General features: G+C 38.7%; 1 protein-coding gene across 2 annotated transcripts in view; it reads right to left on the bottom strand.

Annotated features, from left to right (window-relative positions):
* CAV1 (caveolin 1) overlaps positions 1 to 17659 on the bottom strand; it is a 32747-nt gene that overhangs the window by 12793 nt on the left and 2295 nt on the right. The gene's annotated exons all lie outside the window — the stretch shown is intronic.

The raw sequence follows: 17659 nt of genomic DNA, 5'->3' as shown, positions 1-17659 counted from the left end.
AGACTGTAAATTTCTATTGCTTTAAGCCACCTAGTTTGTGATACTTTTTAAGGCATCCCTTGGAAACGAATATACATCCTTTTGAAATTGCTAAAAACTGTCCTTGATGATGAGATGATTTGGGGGTTCCAGAGCATTTTCATACCTCCTAGAGTATGCTGTGCATTCTTTCTTCTGGGGATCCCAGTCATGAACCTAAAACCACACTTGGTGTACCTGAGACCAATTGGCCGTGAGCCTTCTTCAGGAATCTGGAACTATCTCTCCTGTCCACATGGCCTCACATTTTCATTATTACAAAAAGCACCTAGTTTCAGGTGGCTTGGTACAAAGCAGGCTACATATCTTTTGATTCCTTTTTTTTTAACCTTCAGGCTTCTGGTATTGATTTGGTGGCACTTGTTGATGTTGAGTGTTACCAAACAAGTGACATGGAACAGTGAACAGTGTAAAAATAGGCCAAGCAAGGGCCAGTGATAGGAGCACTGAGACTAGAGCATTGAACTTGAACAGGGAGGAGCCATACCTTGGGGGCACTTATGTTTGTCATCCTTGAGGAGAAATAACTGCAGCCCTTCAAAGTGTTGGAAGCTTCTCAAATAGAAAGTCCTGTATTGTTTAATGCATGGAAATCTTATTTTATCCAAACATACAATGATAAGGATTCTCCAGAGGTCTCACTTGCTCACAAAATTCTGTGTTTACACTTGGGAGTTTGTTATTCTTTAAACTTCTGGGCATGTCATGGGAAAAATATGAATGATTACTGCACTAAAGAAAATAAAAGCTCTTTCCATTCTATCAAAGACATAAGAGACGGAAATGTCTTCACTGTTTTCAAGCTACCCATTGGTTCACATAGACATTTGTTTGAACCAGAGCTTTTTAAACACTCTTAACTTTTTTTCAGTTTCTACAACTCACTTCCTGATGGCAGAGGTTGTTTCCTACCATTCACTTAAGTCAAACTAGTGTTACGAATAGTTTTCGTCTTACCTCACTGCTTGAATATTTTTCCCTCCAGTGCTTTAAGTCTGTTTATTAAACAAATAGAAAATTAATGAAATAAATCTCTGTAGGTTTGAACATTGCTTGGCTAGTGAGGAAAAGGATTTACACTAGGGTCCTTGTAAGGTCTAAGCAAGGATAATCACAGCCCATTATGTGGTTCCCAAGACACAGCTCCCAAGCTCTACCACAGGGTTACTCCATCTGGGCACTTGTTGGCATTTTGGGCCAGATAATTCCTTGTTGTTAGGGTGAGGGTGCTGTCCTGGGAACTGTAGGGTGATTCGCAACATCTCTGTCCTCTACCCACCAGATGCCAGTAGCACCTCCTAAATTGTGACAACTAAAAATGTCTCCAGACATTGCCAAGTGTCCCCTGGGAGGGGGAGCAAAAAATTATCCCTGGTTGCAAACTGGTGCTCTAGAAAATCGGAATACAATTTGATGAGACAGTACCTGAACTTTAGAAATATTTATAGCCTAGAATGCATGCATATTTATTGCAGGCACTTTTGGTTTACAGTACTGTGGCCTTGTGAGTTCATTCATTCCTTCATTCAGTAGTTATGAAATACCTACTTTTTGAGGATGGAATAAATGAACCGAGCAAACAGAGCCAGGATAGGGTCTATGAGCTGGCTACGGGTGTCACTGAAAAGGGGACAGTGCAAATAAAATAGACATGGCCTCTGGCTACTCAAGCTTACTTTTAAGGTAATAGAGGAAGTCACTTTCTTGCCCCTCTCCAAATCACTAACCTCTTGAATTTAGACCAGACCATTTTTTTCATCCAGCCTACCCCACACCCCACACTTATTTAATGGTTTGATTTTGTATGTGTGTGAGATTATTTCTGCTACTAGACTGTAAGCTCCCTGGAATGTAGTAGATACTAAATTAATATTTGTTGAATAAATGAATAAATTAGTGAATGCTTCCATTTATTAAGTTATATTTCTCTCTTTCTCCTATTTACAAAAGCACAAACATGATAAAATCTCCTTTAGGAAAGAAAGTTCTGAATGTGTTATTATCTGGCCAGGGGCTAGTGATTGCATTTATTGATTGCATTCTGTTATTCTAACCCAGTCATAGTCATTTTGGTAAAAGAATGATCAAAAGGTGAGTTATGACAGGGAAGACAGATCTATTCAGTTTTTGTTTATCATGAAATTTGGGTTCATACCTACAGATTTAGGTTTAGATTTAAACCTGTAGCTTAGCTTAGGGAGCTGATGAGCTCCCTGAGAATGTTCAGGGGGGCTGGAATTCAAACAACTTCATTTTTACTTTCAGATTCATACAGCTGGGGTGCTAAATGATGGGATTAAAAATCACATAGGGTCCTAAATTCTGAACTTTATATGGGTCAGAGAGAAACAGACTCTTTATAGCTGGGTAATGGGAAAATATGATTCAAAGTGATAGTGCTTCTGTCCTGTAGTTCTTAGTCATCTGATCCTATTGCTCACAGATGGGCTGTTAAAAGAGCTTCAGAAATGTGGCCATATGAACTAGGTGAATTTGATGACTGTCAGCACTCAGAAAGTCTGAGCATTTTCTATTTAGCTAGACCTTTTTAAGACCATTGCTCTAACTAAAGTTGCACATAATTATGCGCTTCTTTGTTATGTGAATAAGAGAAATTGGCTGGTTACAAAAAAAATAATAAAAAAACAAAAATTACTGAAAGTTTGTAACCAACTTTGGAACTGATTTTCTGATCCATCTTTGAACACAAACAGCCAGTTTGGAGGCAAGGGCAATAAAAGGAAAGACCGCAGAGTTCTGAGCCCAAATGAGAAGGGGAAATGAACTCCAGCTCTTGATCTTCTTCAGGACCAAATATTTATTTGCAGTATATTTGCATTCAGCATGCCATCTGTTGATAGCTCAGTATTTCAGAGATGATTTAGTTAAGTCCCACAGCCTTAATATTAAGAGTAAGAATGACAATTGGTAAAATCTAGGAAGAAGGTAATAAAAATAGTATTGATGAGGGGGTCCTCCACCGTTATCTTTGCATGGACTTTTACGCACGTTTACAGCGTTCCACACTTTTATGAATACTGGTTAACTGGAATCACAGAATTTTAGAAATAAAAGTGACTTAGCGATCTTCTAGTTCAGCTTATTGATTGTTAGATGAATAAACTGCTGTCCAAAGGGTCCAAGTGACTTTTCCAAGGCCCAAGGTAACACTTGAGGTCAGTGTCCAAGAGAGATCTGGAATTCAGGTTTCATCTGAGGCTGTTTCCCCATCTGCTCTGAGGAGTGATTGGCATCAGTAAAGCACTTCTCAGTGACTTCTCTCTTCTCTGTGCCAGGCCCTGGAGAAATGTGGGACACCTGCCATCCCTAGGTCCAGTGAAGCTTCCTGTGGCCTCTGCACCATTAGGAGAAAAACCAGTGCATGTTGTCAGCTCCATTCCTAGTATGCCTGAACCATGAACCCAAGTGACAAAGAGGGATAGGGATGATGTTCTGACACTCTAACCTGCTAATCTTCCCCTTGGGGAGAACAGAAAGAAAGAGCAAAGGAAAGGGAAAAACACCAGGACTGAATTACATAAGTGACATGAGATTTATCCCACATACAAAGTCTATCTTATGTAGTTGCTATAGCAGAGTTCCAGAAGCATTTTTTTTTGTAATAGGAATTTGAGTGATAAATATCATATTCTAATAAAAATTCTAAGGACTCTGCAGGATGAGGACCTAGAGAAGTAATAATTTCCCCACTGTAGCCCTTACAGTCCTGAAAGTTTTGTCATGATACACAGTTTTATTATTAAGAAATTCTGCGAGTCGAAACCAGACTCAATTCCAGCTGTACATTAGCATCACCTGGGGAGCTTTCCAAAGAAAAAAGAATACATAGGCCTGGGCCCCATCCTAGACCAATTCAATCAGAATTTCTAGGGATGGAGAGTGTACAACAGTATTTTTAAATGTTCCCCAGATGATTTGCTGCTAGGGTAAAGGACCACTGGTCTAAAGTCACAAAACAGCCACCCTTTGCAGAAGCCACACTCTGTCATGAGTTTAAATCACAATAGGGATTTATACAAGCAGCAAAATTGTGTGACTGTGCAATGTGTAGGAGGGATTGGATGGGCAGGCTTGCCATAAAGATAATGTTTCATACTGACCTTTTGGTACATACAATGCATGCATTTTGCAGTATTCTACTTTCAGATGTTTACCACTTGCATTCTCAACCACTGTTAACACAATGCCACATCAACTCCTCTTTGCCCCCAAACAAACCAGGTATCCTGCAGGAATAGAGGAAAGTGTTCATACATATGCTTGTGCGTAATTATGAGACTGTGTCAGTATTCTTATACACCAAATTGTAACTGTAGAAGTAGAAGGATTTGCGAAGCTACATAGACAAGTAAGTAATTTAACACACTACTCTTACAAAACAACCTCTTGTGACACATTCCTGGGATTAACCACTCTTATTACTTGGCATTTCTTCTCCCATGTAACCTAACTTTTCTTTTTTTTTAAACTAACCCCTTCCTCCTTTATCCTTGTCCTGAATGGTGATTGTGTCTGAGCAGTATTTTCCTTGTAAGTCTCCTAAGAACCTAGCAGTAACTAAAGGCAGTTGTCATTTTATGTTCACTTTCAACTCTTCTAACAAACTGCCAGACAAAACAGTCCCTCCCCAGCCCTACCTGGGTGTTTCTCTTCATCTCTTATCTCCTTCCTTTTGTTCTTCCCTAGGATCTTTCCAGCATCTCTACCTCCCTCATAAGATCAAAACAGATCCTATATTTAATAAGTCTGACCAATAGCAAATAAAGTAGAGAATCTTGTCTGTGACATTGTTTTTTTTTGGATTACATTCTCCTTTTGATTCCATTCATTGTGCTTCCTTTAAAATATTATTAAATTATTGAGATGTTTAATGTTCAGAAACAATTGATAGACTTAGTTTTGGTCCCCTATTGCTCAAGGGGTATGGAGCATGATGGATTCATTTAAGGGTGTGTTTACAATAGTGATTCTCACCCAGGAGATCTTGGTCCCTTAGGGGCTGTGGAATTATTACAAGGGGTTTCCATATCTGTTGTGTTTACCAAGCATCTTGATTTTCCACATCACAAGCTCCCACAGAAATGACAACCCTCTCCTGATATTTTCTTATTTTTCATATATTTACCTATTTTTTTCCCACTTAATAGCTATACGTTTTATTCCTAGTCTTTTAACAGTATCTTACTTTGTATTGGTTTTTATCTTATTTTTATGGGCTATTTGTAATTTGCCAAAAATCACTTTGATGTTATTTTTATTATATATGTTAATAAGGTCATTGTAATTGGTGTCATTTGTAAGTTGAGAGTCCTCTTTAACTTGTTCATTCCAGTCATTGATAAAGTATTAAATGTGCTAGGACTGTGGTCTTGGCTGTATATTAGATATCAGTCACACCTAAAAGTCACATTACACATCATCACCCTTTTTTAATGGCAACTTTCTAGTCCTATCTATGCTTAACTGAATAATGACCCTGATTTCCTATACTTAGCTTACTGATGAGAAAACTATTTGGGGTCAAATTGACACGTCTTACTCTTATCCTTATTATAGTAAATCGACCTCCTATCACAGGAAATGATAGAAAGAAGCATATCTGGAAAAGGAGCTAACATTCATTTCACTTGGCCCAGACATCAATAATGAAACAAATGATGTCTGACCCCTTCTAGAAACATTTAAGTGTTTTGCTGGTTTTTTGTTTTTTTTGTTTTCTTCTGAGAAGAGATCTGAGATCTCTGAGAGACCACCTATGAGGTACAAAGAAACTTCTATGCTGTTGAAATAGTGGATACCACATCCCAGCTAGTAAAATCTCAGATCTCTGTGTACTTAATATCTAGAAGTAATAAAGCGAAAGAGAAGGAAGAAGAGGCTTGGGTTTCTCAAAGCTGTTGTCTCCTTTAGGCTTTGAGAAAGGTTTTACATTTTTCTTCAGGACTGTCTCTGGACCTAGTCATTCCTCTGGTGTTTGCATTTGTCCAAAGGTATATAGGGAGTCTGACAGGGAGTCCTTCTACCCCTCTCTTGGCAGGGGAGCTCTCATGTGGCCTGAGACCTAGCTCTCAGCCTTCATACTTCTGGCCCCAGGGGGCAGTGCCAAGCAGCAGCAATGGCATCTCTTGGCATTCTAGGAATCTGCCTGCCCTGCCTGCCAGATACTTAGGAGATTAGCCTTATTCTGCAGGCCCTGGGAAGTCATCCAGGTGCCTCAGCCTGCTTATTGGAAGGCTCAGGAGAGATGTATCTGTGTCCTCTTCAAACTGGAGATTAAAAAATTCTAAATAATAAATTTATATACATATTAGAGCAAGTTTTCTCTTTACCTTAGTAAATAGAGTGAATGTTTTTTGATTTCTTTCTTAATTATTTGGATATGTTTTTCCTTATAAGGCTTTAAATGTGGCCGCTGTAGAGAAAAGGAGCAAAGGAATACACTCAATGACATAATCCTACTGTCTTTTAGCTCACTGAAGACATTCAATTACTTAAAAAAGAAATTTCAGATTCTTTTCAGCAGATTCAATTTGGCATCCATTTTCTTTCGTTTTTTTACTAAAGTACATGCATATTTTTATTTAATTGGTCTTTTTGCATGTCCACTTTTCCTCTAGACACGAAGTTTTGTTTTGTTTTTTTTTAAACATTTTTATGGGAGTATAATTGCTTTACAATGGTGTGTTAGTTTCTGCTTTATAACAAAGTGAATCAGTTATACATACACATATATCCCCACATCTCTTCCCTCTTGCGTCTCCCTCCCTCCCACCCTCCCTATCCCACCCTTCTAGCCGGTCACAAAGCACTGAGCTGATCTCCCTGTGCTATGCAACTGCTTCCCACTAGCTAGCTATTTTACATTTGGTAGTGTATATATGTCCATATATACACTACCACTCTCTCACTTTGTCCCAGCTTACCCTTCCCCCTCCCCGTGTCCTCAAGTCCATTCTCTAGTAGGTCTGCGTCTTTATTCCCGTCTTGCCCCTAGGTTCTTCATGACCATTTTTTTTTTTTTTTAGATTCCATATATATGTGTTAGCATACTGTATTTGTTTTTCTCTTTCTGACTTACTTCACTCTGTATGACAGACTCTAGGTCCATCCACCTCACTACAAATAACTCAATTTCGTTTCTTTTTATGGCTGAGCAATACTCCATTGTATATATGTGCCACATCTTCTTTATCAATTCATCTGTCAATGGACACTTAGGTTGCTTCCATGTCCTGGCTATTGTAAATAGAGCTGCAATGAACATTCTGGTACATGACTCTTTTTAAATTATGGTTTTCTCTGGGTATATGCCCAATAGTGGGATTGCTGGGTCGTATGGTAGTTCTATATTTAGTTTTTAAGGAACCTCCACACTGTTCTCCATAGTGGCTGTATCAATTTACATTCCCACCAACAGTGCAAGAGGGTTCCCTTTTCTCCACACCCTCTCCAGCATTTATTGTTTGTAGATTTTTTGATGATGTTGGCATCCATTTTCTGACAGCAGACTCAGTGTGGGGCCCTGGGTGGGCACTGGGCAGCCACAGTCCTGGGGCCACCAGGGGCCACTGTTCTGTCCTGAAGGACTTGCACATGATGTGGGAAGAGAAGAGGGGAGAGAGGCATGGGGATTAGAAAAGCAGAATGCTTAGAGGGCTTTGATACATGCTAAAATAGAAACAAAAACAGAATGTGGTGGGAGCCAAGAAAAGAGATGACCAGTTCTGATGAGGGCAGTCAGGGAAGGCTGACAGAGGCCCAGATATCTGAGGTGAGCTTTGGTGGATGGCTGTGGTTCTGTCAGGCAGGCTCTGGTGCACAAGGATGCATGGCAGGCTCCATGCATGGTGCAGAGTAAGTGATTCCTAAATATTTGCTGAATGGCCTTTCTAGGGAGCACCCATCTGAGAATGACTCTCATTCCTACCTTTATAACTAGAATGATAGGCTTACCCAAAATATTTTGGTGAACTGGTGGTTATCAACCATTTTAGACAAACAATTTCTCTCCCTACTAAAAAGCCTGACATTTAAGAACAAGTGAGAAAGAGGGCTCTGTTGACCTAACCAAAATAACTGGCAATGAAATCCAATGAATGCAGTTGCATTTCCTTGACACGTTTTGGTATGCCCATTTCCAGCTATATATTATTATTGCTAATATAGAAAAAAAACAGTGAGCCATGATTGATGGAACATTTTAATTGTTCTTCTGAGAGATTAATGGTACGTTGTAAAAATGCACTGTTTCTTACTTCTGGTATTTGTTTTTGAGAACAAATATGTAGTTATTAGGGAGGAAGTCTCATAGAAACTACTTTCAGGATTAAATAGGCATTTCTCCCACTAGCATAAAACTAGGATTTTTCTCAATTGTTTCCTATTTTTACAATGTATTGCTGTAATGGCACAAATATCTGTAGAAACTGAACAGGCAAATTGAGAACCTTAAATGAAGCTATTAGATGCAAAGTGCCTGTCAGGACCTGCTTCATTTTCTCACACCTAGCCCTCCCTGCACATCCAGGCAGGATCAGCTGCAGCCCAGGAGCTGTGGCCAACCTGGGCAGTCAGGGTGCTTTAAAGACTCAGGTAATTCAACACAAGCCAGCGTTGTAGCTTGTCTGGTCCTGAGTGTGTGTTCCACTTCTAATCACTGGGACACATCCCCACTTTGTACCCCACTTCTGTCTTTGGGATTTGACCCTCCCTGCCTTGTTGGGAGCTCACCCAGCTTGCATATTTCTTGAGGCGTGGGGTTTTATCTTGGTCTTTACGTTGGTCCTTCCTCCTCCTTTCCCAGCTCACCTACCAGGATCTAAAGTCTGACCTTAGAACTGTAGGCCTGTCACTCCCAAAACAGACCATGTCTGGAATCCCCCTGCCAAATGCTGCTCAGCCACTCTGAGAACACAGTCATGTCTTTCCTCACTATGGAGACACCACTGTCTGCTTGGATCATGATCTATTACAGAGAGGCACTGGAGCACAGTGGTTAAGAACCCTGGTCCTGGGGTCTAATTGTCTGGGTTCAAATTCTGAGTGTACCATTTCCTACCTATGAAATCCTGAGCAAATGGTCAGGTCTGAATTTCCTTATCTGCCAGATGAATATAACTGAAAATGATAGCACCTCCTCAAAGGGCCGTTGGAGGAGTAAGTAAAATAATCTGTGCCAGCAAGCTAGCCTGTAGAAAGTGCTGGAGGAAGGCTTCCATGTCCTGTTTCACTCCCACCTGCACATTTGGCATCCCTTGGTTTGCCCCGTTGCACTGAAGTTAGCCCTTTCTGTTAGCAGAGGTCATATCTCATCAGGTTACTTCCTGGCCTAAAAACACCTCTGTGGGTTGCTGTGGCCTACAAAGGGACAGGTGCTTTGGCTGGGCACAGAAGGTCATGCTGATCTGGCTCCTGCTTGTGTCCCTTGCTCTGGCTACACTGACCTGCCACTGGTGCCCAGAACGTGTTAGGTGCCCTCAGGTCTCTGTACCTTTGCCCCTGCTGCTCCCTCTGCTGGCATCCCTTTCCTGCCACACATGCCTGGTGCTCAGCTTTGGAGATTGTTGAGAACTCTCTGCTTTGTGCCCAACTATAGTGCATCCCTAAGTTACAGTGACCTTACTCAGATTTGTTTATATATTTGCTTTCCTGATAAACTCTTCGGGGCAGGAGCTGAGAGTTAATACTCAGTCAATGCCTGAACCTGATCGTGTCATCAGACATGACAGCACCGTGCAAAGCAATGGATGTGGGGGGCTCCTGGAGTTGGCACGTGCAAAGCCCAGTCCAGCACAGAGCGGGTGGCAGGGCAGGGAGAAGGGGCCTTGTTGTCCTTTCTTTGTCTTTGCTTCTTTTCCTCCCAGTTTCCTACTTTCTCACTACTTGGGTTCAGAAATCAGAATCTTTTTCAGTTCTTCATTATAAATGAGAAACCGTAATTGTGTTTGATGCCTAGATCTGTGAGATGACCCGGTGTAATCTCTAGATGCAATTTATCTTTTTACATAGAATCTATCAATGTCCATTTGTATTATAATGTCCGTGCTGGGCTCAAGAAAGGTTTAAATACTGAATGTACCTTTAAAATTTTTCACTTTTAAATTGCTATGAAATAATATGTTAAGCACATACATACACCATCAAAACTTATTTAAGCCTTCTCAAAATTAAAAATGCCTGGCTCTTAATTACCTAAACAACTAACAGTGGCTAAAGGGAAGCTCAGTTGTGTCTTTAGGAATATGTACTTCCCCTGCTATGAAATAATGACCAACAAGAGACATCTTCTCAAGGTTTAATAAAGAAAATAAAATGTATTTTATATCTAAAGCATCAGCATAGGAGAGGCAGGAAATATGTATTCTGTGCAGGTGTAAATCTGTTCTACCAATTAAATTCCCTTGGTAGTTGCTCAGTACATGGATCATGCAGATTTCCTTTAAGACAAAATTAAAAGCACTTCCCCACTCTAAACAATGGCTCATGTGAAAGCATGCCATTTTACGTTTCCTGGACTAACTGAAAAAAATTAAAACTATTTTAAACATTTTAATATTTGATTGAGTAGTTGACAAAATATGTGATGGGAGGATGTCAGTTTCATTAACCCTGTGTTGCAGGGAAAGAAACTAAGGTCTGAGGGTAGAGTAGATTGGCACTTAAGAGCAACTCCTCCAAGTTATAGTACAGCTTGGTGGCCAATGAAGGATAGGAGAGAGATGACACTGGAGACTGGAGAGGAAAGAAAAGCATGACATTCTTAAATGGAAATTTTGCCCATTTTGCTAAAAAAATAGTGCAAGTAGGGACTTCCAATGTATTTCAGGTACAGGAATCAGTGACAGGTCATTGCCAATTCATTCATGACCATATAATTTTTCTTCCAAACTGGGACAATTCTGAGAATGAAAGGGGCATTATTAATAATTAATTATAATTAATAATTAAAAATAATTAATAGTTATTCAGGATAACTATTGACCATTATTAACTGGTCTGCATGGGACAACCTAGAACATATGGCCACCCCACCCCTAGGTCACTCCGAGGCTCTAAGCTTGCAGTTGGCTGTAAGCCCAAGTGGCCTCAAGGGATGGAGGACCACTGAGCAAGGCTGATTTGGGAACCCTCTATGGTGTTTCAGAACTCCTTGGCAGAGTTTAAACTGGCCTAACCTTCAAGTGTTCTTCTGGCAGGAAGAACATCTAGAATTACATAGTGTGACTGAACTGTTTTCTTAGGGTAGAACCATTCAAGTGTATATCTTTAAGCCAACCTTGGGTACAATCATTTCTAAGCCTGACTTCACAATCTAGGGAGCTTAGAGGCCCTAGATTAGGCCCCATCCCTAGATACTCTAGTTTAGTAACTATGTAGTGGGCCCAGGCATCTGTATTTTAAAAAATTCCTGTGATGATTCTGATGCCCAGGTGAATATGAGAGCCCTCTTGGGTTTGTAAAGAGGATATGAGGTTTTAAAAAGGTTGAAAATTTTAAATTTTCAATAGGAAGATTAAAAGTCAAGCACCAATATGGGAAGGGAGAATATTAGAGAAGAACTGAAATATTTTCTATAAGTTAATTATAATTTTTATAGGACCAAAAGAGGGGCAAATTGTTTAAAAAATATATGTTCCTTTGGTGTTTTCCTAAATAAAAGTGGTACATTGGACTCTAAAAAAATATATATATATATTACATATTTTATATATATATTATAAATATATGTTCCTTATTTTCCCCTAGCCTTACTTACTGGCTCAGGAACAATTCGAGGCATTATAGATGAGGCATGTTTTAAACTATGCCCTAAAGATTTTAAGATTTTACCATACAGTAGAGTTTGGTAAAGGAATTTCAGCAAAAGTTTTCAAAGGAAACTGCAATGAAGAGAGACAAGGAAGACAGTCATAAACTCTTAGTGGGCAGTGCTCATATCTATCTTTGTTCCATATTGTAGTGCACGGCACATAATAATAGATTTATAATAATCATTTATTGAAAGGTGAATGGGTTTGGGAGGGGAATGCTATTATATGAGAATGACTCTAATTCTTTTCTTTATAGTTAGAGAAATTGAAGCATAGAAACGTAAAATATCTTGCTCAAAATATTTTTAAGGCTGGTGTTTATTAGCTTTGATTAGTTAAACAAGTTTGCTCTTTGTTTATAAGCTCCACTCTCAGGGACTGCTGAGGAAGAGAAATCTGTTGCCCTGACATCCTTCCCCCTCCTTCCTTGGTGTCCCACACTAATGGGACGAGACACTTTCTAGTTTGACCCTTAGGTTGAAACCAAAACTGATCTGATTACTATGTGCATGCCTTTTCTTGATTTTTAAAGAAACAGAATTTTGTGTCTATACATTTAAGAATCATTACATTCAAGTTTTAAAAAAGAAAGTTAACAAAAGTCACAAAAATTTCTTTTCTTGGCACAGGACTCTTTCTACTCTGTCCAGGTGCCTCTGAACACCTGTGGTTAAGCATATTTCTAGGGGCTAAGGGCTACCTTTTTAGAAAACTTCTTTTAACAGAAGTATAGCATGCAAATCTTTTTCTCCAGGGCCTTAGTGTATAGTAACTTAGATAATATATATAGGGTCCAGAGAGTGGAAGAAGAGTGTGTGTTTCTTGGCCTAAACCATCTTTGTATGAAAATAGCAGCCCGCTGCAAATCTGGCCAGGAGGATCATGAAAGGGCCCAGGAGCCCATAGCCCAGTGCACACAGCCCTATTCTTCTAGAGATCAGCTCACTCTGGATATTTCATCATAGAGAACAATAACTTATGGTTAAAAGTAGGGCAAACTAAAAAGCAGTTTAATTTAGAATATGAAAGTATCTGTTATTTTATGAACTTGAGTGGGCAGGATGCATAAGCAGGTGGTTTTTGAAATTATTGGACTTTCCAGATGCTGCTTACTATTGCAGCTGTTCTTACTTCAAACCCCTTTAAAAGGTAGCCAGCACTGCTGTCAATTGGAAGAATAACCCACATCATGAACTTTTTCATAATTCAAGAATATTTGGTGTATCTTATCTTAAATTTTAATAAATAATATGAAATTTTATTCAGTTAGAACCAAAGTTGAGCTAATTCTTCAGTTTTCTTTTGACCACAATTTGGAGGTGGAGAAAGAAAAAATGCTTTCTTTTAATAAGCATTTAAAATGTATGTCACTGTTGACTGAATTTGAAAGTGTTTCAGATGGTTATGAATGAATAATGTCCCCCATTTTAATATTGTTATTTGCTCAGTGATGTGAGAATAACTTCCCACCACACATGACCATAGCGCTCTTTTACAAGCTGGGGATTCTGAATTCCATGCATGATCTCATGTGTGGCAGAGTATCAGTCACCATCTTGTGAGGCTATCTCCTAAACAAACAAATAAGCAAAACCAATACCAATTCCAACAGAAGAGACTATTAACATGGTGCTGAGTGCTTTGGGCCAGTCTGACCTTTTAAATCTTATGCTTCGATTATATCAAGCAAACATGAAATTTAAAATCTCTGTTATATTGATATTAATTACTAATTGCTCTAGAATGCTTTATAGTTGAAAGGGATCATGGCGGCATTAGGCCGTTATTTTGAAACCCAAACTGATTACCATGCGCATCCCTTTTCTTGACTGCTAAAGAAAATTTTGTATCTGTGTATATTTAAGAATCATTACATTCAAATTTTAGAAAAGAAAGTTACAAATGCATATTTTTATTTTCAACAAAGATTTCCTCTCAGATGTACTGATTTGTCTCAGAGCTAGGCTCAGAATCATCTCAGCTCATTTCTCCTCTCATGACAATAATCCATGAAAATCACATAATCTTATCTATTCATGCCTTATGATATATTTCAAAATATCTGTTTTGGACACTAACCACGTGAAAACGTGGATAGAAATTTAAACTTTTTTAACCCTTAAGTTTCTCTTAATGTTAAAAAAAGGAATTGGAGGTTAACCTGGTAACCACTACATTCTCTTCCAATTATAAAATTCTGTCATTTTGCGCCTATATGGTTTTATTCCCAGTGCCACCGCATACTGTTCTTCTCATTTCATGTCCAGACCATGATGCAATTACATCGTAACTGCTCCTCATCCAGACTGGCTACCTTTTATTACATCCTGTACCTTAACCAGTCATCTTCCAAAGAGCCCACCTTCATCATGTCATTCCAAGCTTGAAGTCTTCTTGGCTTCCCACTGCTGACATGATAAAGTTCAAACTTATCAGGAGTACTGGATTCAGAATTCTATCATCTGGCCACGATCAGTCGTTTCATCTCTATGACCTACCACTATGCCACATGAACTCTAATTTCAATCAAAATGGGCTGCTAAACCTTCCAGACTTATGCCCTGTGTGTGACATTCCCATCTCCATGCCTTGTCGTTTAGAATGTCCTCCTGTACTTTTTTCAGCTATTTGCATTCCATCTGTCCATTATGACCCAACTCACATTGCACCTCCTTCATGCCCTTCTCCATTAAACTATCTATAATGCATCCTTCTCTCACCCTAATGCCCTATCCAAGTAGGGTCGCCCTAACACTTAATATCAGTACCATTCACTTTCCAAAAAACTTTATTGAGGAATAATTGACAAATATAATATTTAAAGTGTACAACATGATGACTTGATACACATCCATATTGTAAATGATTACCAAGATCAAGATAATTAATATGATTCACTTTTAAATAAAGTTTTTATTATGCAATATTCAATACTACTTACTTTTGATTTATTATAGTATATATCTGGTATATTTCCAAAATGATCATGAGAAACCTTACAATAGAGACCACATAAAAAATCATGCCAGTTGAAAAAGAAAGTGAAAATTCAAACCCATATGTGAGAGAGAATAAGTAACATGGATTAATGAAACTTAAAAATCTAGTTATATGTTTCCTGGCAAATAAAAAAAGGACCAATTAGATAGCATTTGGAAGTGACTTACTGTTGTGATATTGTGTGTGTGTGTGTGTTTGTGTGTGTATGTATGTGTGTGTGTATTTTTAATCTGTATGCATCTTGTCTTCACTAACTCTAATCTTTGTGATTTCTAGGACTTATTTTAGGAATTACACTTTGTAGTACGTAGCACAGTGTCTTGTCTAGCATATGATGAGTTTAACAAATTGATTGATGGCTAATGTGATATCAGAATCATAAATTTGAAGCCATTTTCTTTATTAGAAAATCAAAATAGTACATAATAAACATATGAATGAAATGTGAGCATAAGAAAACATAGAAATCTCAGAGGGAGAATGGACAGTCTGAAGGTATGACCATTTTAATTAGAAGAAATTTTAAAAAGCATTCATAACTTACTCTTTTTTTCGATAAATGTCTATACAGACATCTCATAATATGGTGTAGCAAACCTTTAGTGAAATAAGAAACCAACCTTATTGGAACTAAATTGTTCAGTCTAATTTATGTCATTATCACTAGTGGAATAGGTGATAATACTCTGCCTTCTTGAAGTATAAATTCACAGCACATCCATCTTCTGAGTTTTCTTCCCTGCCCTAAGTAGCTGTTTTATGGGACTGAAAGGATACTGTGCAGATACACTATGCTGCTCCTCACACTGTAAATCAGTGTTTCATTTCTTCTCCATCTACAAGTTTCTAAACTTGGTATGGGGACATTTTTAATATATAGAGAATGAACACTTTAGTCCAATGCTGTCCAATAGTAATTTCCATGAAGGTGGAAGTGTTCTAAATCTGTGCTGTCCAATACGGTAGCTACTAGCCTTAAGTGTTGAGAACTCAAAATGTAGCTAGTGTGACCGAAGACTGTATTTTAAATTGTATTTAATGTTAATTACTTGGAATTTAAATGGAAATAGCCAAAAGTGGCTAGTGACTATAGAATTGGACAAAATTGGCAGCTTTTACAGAGCTGCTTGCTTTTAGAACAGACCTTTTCTTACCTGATTTGGTAACTCTAACAGTAGATTCAGTTGGCCACTGTTTCTTTACTATCATGTGAAGTTTTAAGCTACCATGCGTTAAGAGTGAAGCTTTGGGTGTCTTTATTATTTTAAGAAGTCTATGTAATCAAAAGTAAAATTTAGAGAAATTTATTATTTACTGTCTCGGTAACATGGAGAGGATCATCACTGTTTCTATCATTACATTTGTGCTTGGATTCAAAGAAAAAAAATTATAAAATAGGAGTCTCCATTGGGTGTAGGCCCCCTTTACTGGCCCTACTGGCAGATGTACTCTTTGCGTCTCTCTTTGCAGGGCATTCTCTGAAGGCCTCTTTAAGCAAGACATCTGAGTAAGCGGGCCTACCAAATTCTTCTCGAGGTAGATTTTTCTGTTTGATTGTCTTGTTTTGCTCACAGTTCTATGAGCAAGTGGGTGGGGTTTGCTTTCTCTAGGCCAGCAGAAGCTTGTTCTAACTCTTCCTTTTAATTTCTTTAATATGAGGATCCCCACACTTGCTCTTTGAAATGCTATTTTGTAAACTATTTCCACTAAGTCTGTTATGCCTTTTTTCCATTTGTGTTGAAGCCTCTTTTCCCAGTGGGGCCTTTCTTTCTCAACTTAGTCATGCTATGTGTGGAGACCCACATCTACACTGCTGGCTTCTCTGACTCATCCTGGGAGGTTCACTTGCTTTAGGAATCCCACTCAACACTGCAGTGGAACACCAGGGAGGCTCTAATGAAGCTAGGCCCTTCTGAAATCTGCATCTTTTCCTGGCACTTTTCCTTCTTGTCCAAAGCTACGTGAGAAGGGAAACAAGCAAAAATGCCCTTTCCTCCTTTAAGGCAATGTTTTTAGTAAATAGTTTTTAGCAATTCTAATTTCTAGTTATAAGCTATTTTTGTTATTACTGCTGCTTTTAAATATTCCATAATCTGGCTAGTAGAAAAGCCTGCTAAAGCTCCAATTTTCCTTTTTCCTCCACCAGCAAGCCAAGAGAGTCAATTCTGACAGTTACATTTTCCTTCCAGTTACAGATTAAATTGTTCCCCTTTTTGAAATATATTATTCATAAATGTGAACAGTCTCTGAACTATGGCCCCTCCCATCCTGGATAGGAGGCTGGGTGGGTGGAAACTGCTCACCCACCCCATTGGCTGCTCTGGGGGGTCTTTACACTTTAATCTTCCAGGCCAGGAATTTCCTTGGTCATCCCCCTTCCTGAAAGAAAACCCTCTGCCAAGGATGGCTCAGGCCTATGATTTCCCAATCAAGATGGGTTTAAGCAACAAATTCCTCTGATGAGATTTGTTCAAAGGGTCAAAGTTGAGTAACATAATCATAATCAAAAACTGACCACCCAGTCAGATCTAAGTTTAGCCAATACCCATTCAGTTAACCTATTTTTAATCTCACCAAGCACATCCTTAAAGTATAAAAAGGAACTCCAACCTGAACGTCCCATTAGCTCAGGGAAGGCTTACCCAAGCAGTCACTAAAGAAGCAACTTTCCACACCTAACTAGAGGTCTATAGGAGAAATCAAAAGGCACATATTATTTTGGTTGTGTAAATATGCATAGCTGTGTACAAGTGCCATGTTTTTCCAGTTAAATACCCTTCATATAAATA

Source organism: Eubalaena glacialis, chromosome 8 (assembly GCF_028564815.1).
Source record: "Eubalaena glacialis isolate mEubGla1 chromosome 8, mEubGla1.1.hap2.+ XY, whole genome shotgun sequence".
Classification (NCBI taxonomy): Eukaryota; Metazoa; Chordata; class Mammalia; order Artiodactyla; family Balaenidae; genus Eubalaena; species Eubalaena glacialis.
Note: the sequence above shows the minus strand (reverse complement) of the source record. Positions and strands in the feature narration are given on the sequence as shown.